Genomic DNA, 12,468 nt, shown 5'->3' on the forward strand with positions numbered 1-12,468 from the left:
GTCGGGGGTGGGGGGGGGGAGTGGGGGGGGGGGCAGTATACTCATCTCATATATACTGACATCAAAAACCTGTTGCTGGAAAAGTCACATTCACGATCCTTCATTTACACATGAAAAGGCGCAGATAACGCACAGACACCTGATCCATTTGTTGGCTCCACCATGCATAACTTGGACATGTTTGTGAATGGGGACATCTGTTTTTTTGGCGGGAGCTAGCGTTAGCCACAGGGCGGCCAAACAGATCTCATGTGTCCCACATTCATTATTATTGTAGTTTATAGGGGGGGAAAAAAGGGTGTTGTTGTTGTAATTTATTATGAAGAGACATTTCTGGATATTTCATGTACTGGAGCACATGTGGTGAATGTGGTTTGCATTGTTTTACATTGATACGTCTCTTTCAGGTGAGCTGAGGTGAAAAATCATAACCACAAAAAACGTAATTATTCATAAACGGTTGCGAAACTCAGCCATCCTTTCATTGCAGACAGTATAAAACCAGAAAATTTCATTTATTAATAATATTCATCCATTCTTATTTTTTAATTATTTTTAAATCCTACATCCAACTCTAACTCAAACTCTAATCTTAACATTTTAGCATTGGGTTCAGAGTTAGATTAAAATTTAGGTTAATGTTAAGATTTTAGATTTTAGGATTGATTAATAGTTGAGGTTAAGGATTAGGGTTAGGTTCTACTTGGAATAAATTACATTCAACATGTAACAGGATTCATTTGCATTGAATATTAGTTGAACGTTAGTTGAGCATCAACAAGCCTAAGAAATGGACCATCCAAGTAAAATGTTAAAGCATTTCTCACTTTGTAATGCTGAAATTCCTTCTCACAACACACAAAAGATGTTTAGGCACTGAAAATATCAATTGATTTAGTGTTTTAGTAATTTAGTGATTTTGTTCCATTCTTCTTGGAAACACGTTTGGGTCCTAGTCTAGAGATATATAGTGCACCTGTCAATTGAGCATCCTGCAGCTTAAATTTAGGGCATGTGGGTGTCTCTTTGGTATCGTGAGGGCACAAAAAACCACACCTTGTGCCTCTCAAAACTCGCAAAAGGCATGTACTCATTCTCTTAATTAATTATGGGTGTGTTTTGGGGTGTAACATGAAATAAACCAATCAGTGTGCCAGTTGTCATTCTCTTTAAGAGCTGAGTGAGCTCTGACTTTGGCACGTTGGGATTTTAACAGTGGGACACTTTGTGCAGGATACTGACCTGCGCTTTCACACTGTAAAAATACGCCAGCAGCTCATTTAAGGGAACAGCAATATTATTTTATTCTTTTGTGGCTGACTGTTGACTGTTGTCAGGGTTTTAATCAGTCAGTGAGATACAAACATGCCAGAATTCTACCTGAACACCCCTCATTTCCAGACCACCACGCCCATTAGTGTAGATTTATTTCTAATCTCCCATGCTATTTTAATGGCAGAGACGCAAGGCATGAAAATAGACTGTTTGCCGGGGGGTAAGATAGCAACGAGCATTGCTACGTGCCTTGCACAGGGTGTACGATAGGGCCGTTTATGTTTTCAACAAAATTTTCAACAAAATTTTCCACACGTTCTCTATTTAGGGAGGGCTATTCCAGCACCTGTCCAAGCCAATAATGTTGCAATAATCCATTGCGGAAGTCAATTCAGGCTCTTAAAGGTTATTTGTCCCTTTGGCTCATATTGTAAGTCCTCTGTAAGTAACAGATTTAAATGGAAACACCCTAATCTACCTTACAAGTGTACTGGTTTCCCTTGTTTTACATGGACATGACCCAGCCCTTACTGGTAATCAGAGATGAACAGACACGGCCACAAACCACAGCCACAGTGTTTGCATACCAGTATTTTAGCATGTCCCGAGCGCATGTGGTTGCCAGGTCCCACAGTCATTTATGGCTAGCTTCTATACGGACTTATTCTTGCAGACAGACAGATGCACTGTGCTGCTGTAACTCACGAAGCGCAGGAAGCACAATTCCATTCAAATATTCAAACTCCAAAAAAAAAAAACATTTTTTAAAGAAGAAATACTAATAAAAAAGTAGAAGAGCATTTGTAATTTCATTTTTTTGTCGAGGATTCTCTGGTCCCTAAAAGGGTTACTTCCATCTGTGTGGAGCTGGACTGATAACAATCGCCGTTCCAGGCCAGGAATGGGCAGTACCTTTGGTAATAAGCCCAGAATTAATCAATGCAGGATTTTTTTTTTTTTTTAAAGAAACAGAAGTTGGCTTATATCCAAAGTGCACTCGCATTTTTCGCAGCCTGTCAGTTTTCAAAGGGGGAAAAAATAATCAGCAGAACATCCCATAAGTGTGAATGCGGAGCGGCAGATGTGGCCGGGAAGAAAAGGCTCTCAGGCCTCGCCGCGGCCATTGTTCGGCCCCTAGTGCCATTTATGTTGTTGCCCTGACAACACTACACCACTTTTATCCATATCCCCATGCCGGATGCATGCTAATGGGAGATCATAGCTCTTATTGACAAAGATGAGAGAAAGCTGAACAACAAACAGAGCGACGCGGATGAAAGCCAATAATGTTCAGCGAGCTTTTCATGACCGAGGCGCAAAACAGAGGGCTTTTATTATTTATCACGGCAGAATTTTGTTTGATTATAATTTAGTGTGCCAAGTGTTTTATGTCACGGTCCGAAAGGATTCCTCGTTTTACAAAGCTTTGCTGATACTCATCTACTGCACTACATTACACATCTACTGCTACTACTGTTTAAAAACAAAGAAAGTCCTCTCTGGCTAATGTATACAGCTAATGTATGATTAGCATCACAGAATATCACAGTACACCAAAATAAGGGTCTTATTTAAAAAAAAAATGCTGAGGGATCTTTCACAGGGTCTATGCTGAAATATATCATGTCAGTTGGCCATAGTCTCTTTAGAATGGATGTGTGTACATAATAAATATATATATATATATATATATACGTTAATAAGTTCTCGTGATGGAAAGGCAGCCATGATGGATGTCTGTGAACTGAAGCATCTTCTTTGAAAGCGGAATCATTAATAAATTAAGTTACATTTCTTGGCATCTGTGCACAAAGTAGGCCACAAACAGGCGCAGTGCATATTTAATTTATTGGTGGGTGAAAAAATAGAGAATTAATATACTGAACTGTCAAAATTTCTGTTTTAACACGTTTTAAAAAAAGATTAGAAGTTGAAAATATGGTGCCAAGAATGTACAAGATTTCCAAAATCTATATTACATTCATGTAAAGTAACAGTAAAAAGTTTGGACATGCCCTTTTTTCTCATTCAATGTATTTTCTTTCTTTTTATGATTGTGAAAGAAAAGACTGGTTCTGTATATACATAAATGATCACTTAAAAATGATGAGTTTCTTTGATTTTACCAAATTGAAAACCTCTGGAATATAATCAAGAGGAAGATGGATGATCACAAGCTGACAACTGAACTGCTTGAATTTTTGCACCAGGAGTAAAGCAGCATAAAGTTATCCAAAAGCAGTGTGTAAGACTGGTGGAGGAGAACATGATGCCAAGGTGCATGAAAAACTGTGATTAAAAAACAGGGTTATTCCACCAAATATTGATTTCTGAACTCTCTCTTAAAACTTTAGGAATATGAACTTGTTTTTTTTTGCATTATTTGAGGTCTGAAAACTCTGCACATTTTTTTGTAAATAAATGCTCTAAATGACAATATTTTTAGCTTTAATGCAGAACCAATAAAAAAAAACCTGTAATCAAAGAAATAACTATTTAAGAATCAACATCTTTGGTCATGGAGTTTGGTCATGAAGGTTTTACCTTCAATCCTTAAGAGAATCCTTAATTTCTTATTTTGGTTCACAACATGAAAGAAGCATTAGGAATATAAGAACACACTAAAAAAAGACATTACATTTATGATGTGATGTTTGGAGCTGACAAAAAAAACTAGGCATAGGCACAAAAACAAACTGGCCTAGTTGCAGCTAGTATCATTTTACACAGGTAAGAATTTGCTTGAAGCTTCTTATTAAAACAAAACATTCAAATGCAGGGGGACTTAACAAACTAGCAGAAGAGAAGGTAAGAAATCTACAGACCTTAAGATTTGCAACGTCTGTCTGAGGTAGCTCACGAATGAACTAAACAATTTTTGAATTATATAATGATTATTCATGTTTTATGAAGTTATATATTAAATAGAAAAAGGATTTGCCTCCTACAGATTTCTTGTTTTTGCTTTTTTTGTCATACTGATATCTAACTAAGTTAAGTAAAGCTAAGCTAAGTAAACAAAAATGCAATAAAATAAAAAAGACACTTTATTTACTGTAAGCTTAGATTTCCAAAAAATTCTCCAGTGCTAAGGCTGGAAAATTAGTGCTAGCTGGTGCTCACCTCAGAACAGCGAAAGAGCTAGCGTGGGCTAGCGGGCAATGCTAAAGCTGTTCCAGCAGTGTTAGCTAGGGTTAGCAGAAGGCTACAGGCCAATAATACTCACCTCTGAACAGTGAAACAGAGATTAGCAGATAATGCTAATGCTACTCCAGCCCTGGTTCTGGACAATAAAACTGGAACTCCTCTATAATGTTGCTCCTTACAACCTGACTGGAAAAAGATGTATACAAGTGCACTGGATTAAATGGCACACTGAGGATTTTGGGGAAAATTAAAGTGTGAAAAATACAGTAATGTAATATAAAGAATACAGTATACAGCATTTCTATGTTCCTCGCCATCAAACCAAGCTGAACTGCTTGAACTTTTTTGCACCAGGAGTAAAGACATAAAGTTATCCAAAAGCAGTGTGTAAGACTGGTGGAGGAGAACATGATGCCAAGATGCATGAAAACTGTGATATGAAAACCAGGGTTATTCCTCAATGTTTGTCAGTTCTATCCCCCTTAAAGCTTATTTCAAAGAAACAATGGACAGGTCTCCCTCGGTCTTTAAATATCTACGGTTGAATTCATTGTCATTTGCCTCAAGTTCATTAGTCAAGCTCATCTGTCATTAAACCATCCCGCCAGGCTAGGCCGTGTGTAATATTCAAAGCTACAATAGCCTATATATTTGCCTGTCTATTAGCTTTAGCTTTGTCCCCAGCTTTAACATACTGGTCAGTTTCCTATTATTTAAACCAGGGGTGTCCAAACTTTTGTTGTTGGGGGCCAGAAGGAGAAATATATTTAAAGTCACGGGCCACAGACTCTGTAATACAACAAATAATGAAATATACCACTTTAAATAATAGATTTTCCTGATTACTTTCATTTACACACCATTTTAAATGACTTACTATCTTTATCTATATGTGACAGTGTTGTGTAAACTAAGATTTGTCAAATTGATGTTTCATTTCATGATGTCTCTTAATATTAAACTCCTTAATTACGGCAACTTTTAGACTCATTTTCCCTTTTCTGCGTTAAAACTGCTCACCCTCTCCGCTTTTAGACTCTTTGGCCCGTTTTTTGCACTAGAAATGCGCACTCTCTCTGCTTTTAGACTCTTTGGCCCCGTCTTTCTGCACTATTAACGCGCACTCTCTCCACTTTTTTTTGCACTAGAAATGCGCACTCTCTCCACTTTTAGACTCTTTGGCCCGTTTTTTTGCACTAGAAATGCGCACTCTCTCCGCTTTTAGACTCTTTGGCCCGTTTTTTTGCACTAGAAATGCGCACTCTCTCTGCATTTAGACTCTTTGGCCCGTTTTTTTTGCACTAGAAATGAGCATTCTCTCCGCTTTTAGACTCTTTGGCCCGTTTTTTTGCACTAGAAATGAGCATTCTCTCCGCTTTTAGACTCTTTGGCCCGTTTTTCAGCGCTATTAACGCGCACTCTCTCCACTTTTTCTTTGCACTAGAAATGCGCACTCTCTCCACTTTTAGACTCTTTGGCCCGTTTTTTTGCACTAGAAATGCGCACTCTCTCCGCTTTTAGACTCTTTGGCCCGTTTTTTTGCACTAGAAATGAACATTCTCTCCGCTTTTAGACTCTTTGGCCCGTTTTTCAGCGCTATAACTGCGCACTCTCTCCGCTTTTAGACTCTTTGGCCTGTTTTTCTGCGCTAAAACTTCCCTCTCTCCACTTCTAGACTCTGTGGCCCGTTTCTGACACCTTTCAATACTTTCAAACTTTGAATCTCACATTATAAAAACCTGCTTAACAGCGGGCCAACTTTCATTCTATTTCTAAAATACCGCGCGGGCCGCTTCAAAAAAGGAAACGGCCGCAAAGTAGTTTGGACACCCCTGATTTAAACTGTATTAAATACCACATGCTCTTCTTCTAAACGTGTGCTGTGCTACAAAAGCCTGCTTGTCCCTAGTCCTTTAAACAGCGGTGATTTTGCGCAGGGAGGTCCAATAATCAGGACTGGATCCTCCCTCTGATGGGAAAACTGTCAGATTCAATGAGCTGAGCGTGTTTGCTCGTGGTAGTTAGCTCCGGAAAAGCAGCGTCAGTGCACAGATAAAAAATGATGCTTTGTCGTCTTCTTCCCTCACAGCTTAAGAAAAGCTTCAGAGCTGGGATTAAAGCGTAGCCTGGAGCAGTTTCTGTATTAATTTGTTATAATCAATCTCAACCATTAAATGATTCGCAATTGTTTCCAAGCACTGCATACGGAATCGTCTTGATGAAAAGATGGATTTTTTCTTTTTTTTTTTTTGTTTGGTAAATCGATGTAATTTGAATTTGTTTTGTGTGTGCACGCATGTGTGTGTATCTCTCTGCGTATCTATGTGTGTGTGTGTGTGTCTGCACAGCTGAGAATCGTGAAACACATTGATGATTATTTGTTTTAAGGATTTTGCTGCCGTGTTTGAAGTGATGGATTTGACAAAGTGCTTAAAAACTCAAAGCTAAACATCCGTAAACATCTACGACTATTGAGGGAAATTGGACTATAAATTAGTATCATTTGTTATCGAGAATATTTCTTGAGTATCATAATGTATACAGCTATTCAGTACATCAATGCCATTTCAAATACTCTTATAGGAGCCATCTATTAGGCATCACACAAAAGGAATTCTGTATACATGTGTATGCTTTCACATCAGGCTATAATTTGAAGTAAACATTAATCAATGAGAGAACAACAACAATGTCCTCTCTCGATTAAAAAGCTTTCAGTGAACTTTCAGAGGGAAATGTATGTAAATGAATGTAATTGGGTAACTGCCATATGCCCGGTTATATAATAAGTGTGACCAGCCATATGGCATACTATAGTATAAGAATGGGTTTTAACCTGATTAGTTTTACAACTTTAAGGTGCAGAAAACTGATCAATTTTGTAAGCCTGAGTGAGCATCAGTGAGTTGGGTTTCCTAACTAATAATCTGTTTTTTTTTTCTTCTTTTTTTTTAAAGTCTGCATTGCTAACATATATAGCTAAATCTACTTCTAAACACATTAATATATCACTTATATATTTCATCTATAAATTCAGACTGATACAGAACATTATGTCACCAGGACAATGGTATTAGTAGTGTTTATAATTATATTATGGAATAGTGAATTTATACTTCAACATTTGCTCCTACATGAGAAGAAAATATGTATTTGATAAAAAAAAAAAACAGTACATTGCTAAAAAGTCTGCCTCATTTATCAAAATTTTTGTCATTTAGAGCAATTATTCGCAGAAAATGAGAAATAACTGAAGTAACAAAAAATATGCAGGGCTTTCAGACCTCAAATAATGCAAATAAAACAAGTTCACATTCATATAGTGTTCAGAAATCAATATTTGGTGGAATAGCCCTGGTTTTAACAGGGTTTTCATCATGCATCCTCTAGATATATATTAGGTATAATTTTATAACTAAAAATATAAAATACCCAGAAAAGTGTTTATTCAACTAAACAACAAAATATTAGGAGACCACTTTATTTTCTGAATTAGTTTCTCTGATTTTGCTATTTATAGATATATATTTGAGTATAATGTGCATTTATTTGCAGAAAATGAGAAATGGCAGAAATAACAAAAAAGATGCAGAGCATTCAGACTTCATATTCAAGTTCATATTCATAAAGTTTTAAGAGCTCAGAAATCAATATTTGGTGGAATAATCACAGTTTTCATGCATCTGGGCATGTTCTCCTCCACCAGTCTTACACACTGCTTTTGGATAACTTTATGCTGCTTTACTCCTGGTGCAAAAATTTAAGCAGTTCAGTTTGGTTTGATGGTTTGTGATCATCCATCTGCCTCTTGATTATATTCCAGAGGTTTTAATTTTGTAAAATCAAAAATCAAAGTGATCTCCTCTTATTTTTTGCCAACTTTAGCAACTCTTCTCTCTTCCGAAGGCTCTAATCAGCATTGTTTACAGCAGCATTATATGTAAATTGCCTTTGCAAGCCATCTCAGCTAATCAATAACATGCTCCTCAATTTGGAGATCCATATCAACACGCTGTTTAATAATAACCATGTTAAGGTCAATCTACAAGAATCAAAGAAATAGAGGAATCAAAGACTGGTATCATCTTCAGAAGTATAATAAACAGCAGAAAAGATGCGGGTTAATTAGATCATATGAACTTTAGAGGTATATCATCTGTGCTACTCCAGGATCAAATGCAAGCTGCATTACAGCTTTTAAGATATGATGTGCTAATTATTAGCTTTGTAGCATTGGTTTATTTGCACTTTTACACAGCATAACATTCATTAAAATTCATATACTTCCAATTAATTACGTTCAGCAATAGAGGCTTTTTACAGCAAATGAAATGATCTAATTTCAAGTCAATACATTTTATTTTTTCTCTGATAAGAATGTTTGTCTTACCATGCATTGTAAGTGTACAATTATTTTGCATATTTTAGGAACACAACCGGTTGTAAACAGTCTCACTTAGAATTTAAAACTTTTTTAAAGTAATATGATCAAAATAATAACAAAAAGTTGTCTAAATTTAAGATATAAAATCAGGGATTTTTATTGATTCAAGTCTTGCTTCGAGATTTTGAGAGCTTGTTTTAAAAAAACAATTTAGGTAATCAAGAATAAAGGTTTTTTTGTTGCTTATTATAAGCATATATTTTTGTAATTTTTTTCCAATGGATTATTTTGTAGAGTATGACATATTTTGAGGTCAAAGTACTTATATGAAACCTGAAATAATATATTATGTAACAGTAAAAGCTAAGATAACTCCCTTACATATGATATGGCTGTATGTTAGGTCTAAATGTGAAAGAATAATCTGTTAAAACACCAGCATTACATTACGATTAATGATTACATCAAATAATTAAAAGTAACTATGTAACTTTTACTCAAATTACATTTTAAATTAAGTACTTTTTTACTTTTACTCGAGTACATTTTTTTAGATGGGTACTTTTACTTTTACTTCAGTAGAATTTTAGCAGAGTAAAGGTACTTTTTTACTTAATTACAATTTTTCAGTACTTTTTCCACCTCTGTTCCTAGGCAGCCTTCATTATATAATGAGAGAGTGTTTTTTTATTTAAAACATTTTTTTTTACATCAAATAATTAAAAGTAACTATGTAACTTACTCAAATTACATCTTAAATGAAGTACTTTTTTACTTTTATTCGAGTAGATTTTTAGATGGGTACTTTTTTACTCAATTACAATTTTTCAGTACTTTTTCCACCTCTGTTCCTAGGCAGCATTCATTATATAATGAGAGAAGAAGGGAATGAATGTCTGGCTTTAAACCGCAGGCCTTTTTTATCAAGTGCTTCTTACCCAGTAAACGTTTACGGCCAGCTCTTGAGATTGCGGATGAGATTTGAAGGATGGGCCCCCCTGTCGTCTCACAGCTTGAGAGTAACTGACTCGCTCGGCGTGTGCTGCGTGTCTCAATTTCTCACTGTTTCTCCCCCTCCTCGGCCTGCCCACTCTTCAAAACATAAACCAGCACCAATCCTTTACAGCCACGCTCAATCCATTCTTCTAATCTGGGAAACGGAGCCTATTGTTTAGCTGCTGATAAGGAGCAATCCTCCATGCTGTGTTGACTCTTTTTTTTTGTGTGCAGTCATGGTTCTGTATAATTTAAAGGGCTTATCAGGGAGTTTACACATGTGTAAACTTTGCGATAATGATCCGGGACGGCGTGCGTTCTTTCTTCTTTGTTTAGCTTATCATGTATTTATTTATTTATTTATTTATTTAATAAGAAATATCTAAAAAAATGATCTACACATGCTCACAGGCAGCATGTTCAGTTTTTTTTTTTACAGGGTTGCTGTGGTGGTGGTGGTGTGTGTATGAGATGAAGAGGGGTTTATGGTGAGACAGACCCCCACCCCCTCACCCCCTCAGCCCTCATCCCCCTCAGTGTGGGCTCACAGAGCCCTCACACTTTTATTGTTTGTTGATGGAAGCAGTTGTCATACTGCAGCAATAACAAAAGCAGCTCTATTGCCATGTTTGCCTCGGCACAGGAACCAATGGGCAATTCACTCCTTTAAATTACAGCCATGTGTGGAATCTTTATCTCTCGCCCAGTTTTACGTTTATTCCACAGTCTTCCTTCCTCCCTTTTTCTTTCTTTCTCTGTCCATTTCCTCAGCTGAACTGCGCTTAACTGCCACGTCTCTATAGATAAAATTTTAAATCTTAATCATAGTAGAACAATCTAACATTTAATATTAATGATTATTTTAATATTATATATATATTATAAGGATTTTTTTACTTATTTATAACTCAAAAGTTGTTCTTGTTTTGAGTGTTTTTTTCATCATATTTTTCATATTTTTCATATTAAGTCATACAAAAATTAGTTTGAAACATACAAAAACAAATGCCAAAAGAATAAGATAAGTGAATAAAATCACTTAAAACAAGTGGTACTCCAAGTACAACATAACTGACATTTTACTACTACATTTGTACTAGTTTGGGTAATTGTATCTACTGAAGCAATTGGGTTCATTCCATAGACAGGATCTAATAGATAATTATATATATATATATATATATATATATATATATATATATATATATATATATATATATATATATATATATATATATATATATATATATTTTTTTTTTTATTTATTTATTTATTTATTTATTTATTTATTTTTTTGTAAAGACATAATGCTTAAAACATGCAAAAAAAATCTACCAAATGGAATAAGACTTTTAATAAAATAAGTAGATAAAATGACTAAAACAAAAAGAAAAAAAAGTTGAATACACTTAAATAATATATATTTTGTCAACAATGAAGAAATCAGAAACATCAGATATTTGAACTACACTGCATTTTTGCACTGCATTTATTTCATTTTTATTTTTCAAGAAGTCATTTAATCTTAATCTTAATGTTAATCATTTTTTATTGTGTTAATAGAAAAAAGATATAGTGGCATTAAATACTGATTCTTTTTTTTTTCCCCAGTAGCATTAATGTGTACACAATATGTGCATCAATATGTGGAAAGTAGTACATTTACAATATACTTCAAGTGTATTAAAAATGATGTTAAAAAAACACATACTTAAATCTACTAACGTTTGTATTAGCTTTACAAAAAAAAAAAACACTCAAAAGCACAAGCTAATTATTTTATGTTGTATTTAAATATAGATTAATTACAATTAAAATATACTTAAGGTGCCATAAGTTGTTCCAAAATATTACAATTATTTTGTATTTAAGTATGTTTTATTTTTTTAATGTTGAAAGAGTTTTGGTTAGATTTAGGTTTAATGTTAGACTTTGGTAATAGTAGTAGTATTTTAGAATTAATAAAAATATAAGCTGTTTTTCATCTTAAAACAAGATAAAACATCTGCAAAACATGAACCTAAAGACCCAAAGGGTGAAGTTAGTGAAGTGCTGCTGGGCATGACTTCCTCTGTAACTTGTAATAAATAGAGCAAGAAAAATAAACAACCTGCTTGTTTTCTTGAAAGATCTAGAATTTCACGTTTGTCTGACTATTGAGTGATCTGAGCTTCCTGTGTCACATCCATCTAACTTAATGCTATCACCCATGTGTTACAACTGCTTCAGGCTCAGGTGCTGTAAAATAATTCTGCTTTTCTAAATTATTATATGACCTTTACCACATAGGAACATGTCCAGCTGTGCAGTAATGAAGTTTAGAGAAGATCTGATTCATTTCTATACTGCTGATGAATTAAATCAGTGTGTATGTGATGATAATAATACTGTGTGACAGTGTACAGATTATATTATACACTCGTGTATATGAATAATGACAATAAATGTGAATCATATTGTGGTTAAGTGGTAAATATTCTGTTCTATACCTGGTCTGAAGAATGTGCATTAAAAGTGTGATGTTCATTCTTATCCATATCATGTCCATGTCCTTTTTATCTGTAAAAAACATAATAACACCATTAGAATAAATACAAATACTTAACTACATACTACTGCATCTCAAGAAATTGAATATCATTGAAAAGTTGCTTTATTTCAGTAAT

The 12,468-nt window shown here is 34.7% G+C and overlaps 2 long non-coding RNA genes across 2 annotated transcripts in view; one reads left to right on the forward strand and one right to left on the reverse strand.

The window, feature by feature from the left end:
• LOC125780593 (uncharacterized) overlaps window positions 1-12,468 on the forward strand; it is a 241,396-nt gene that overhangs the window by 142,495 nt on the left and 86,433 nt on the right. The gene's annotated exons all lie outside the window — the stretch shown is intronic.
• LOC125780592 (uncharacterized) overlaps window positions 1-12,468 on the reverse strand; it is a 70,902-nt gene that overhangs the window by 47,196 nt on the left and 11,238 nt on the right. Inside the window, exon 2 of the long non-coding RNA XR_007423858.1 lies at window positions 12,292-12,361. This is a non-coding gene — a long non-coding RNA (uncharacterized LOC125780592). The remainder of the gene's footprint in view (window positions 1-12,291; window positions 12,362-12,468) is intronic.

Source organism: Astyanax mexicanus, chromosome 13 (assembly GCF_023375975.1).
Source record: "Astyanax mexicanus isolate ESR-SI-001 chromosome 13, AstMex3_surface, whole genome shotgun sequence".
NCBI lineage: Eukaryota > Metazoa > Chordata > Actinopteri > Characiformes > Acestrorhamphidae > Astyanax > Astyanax mexicanus.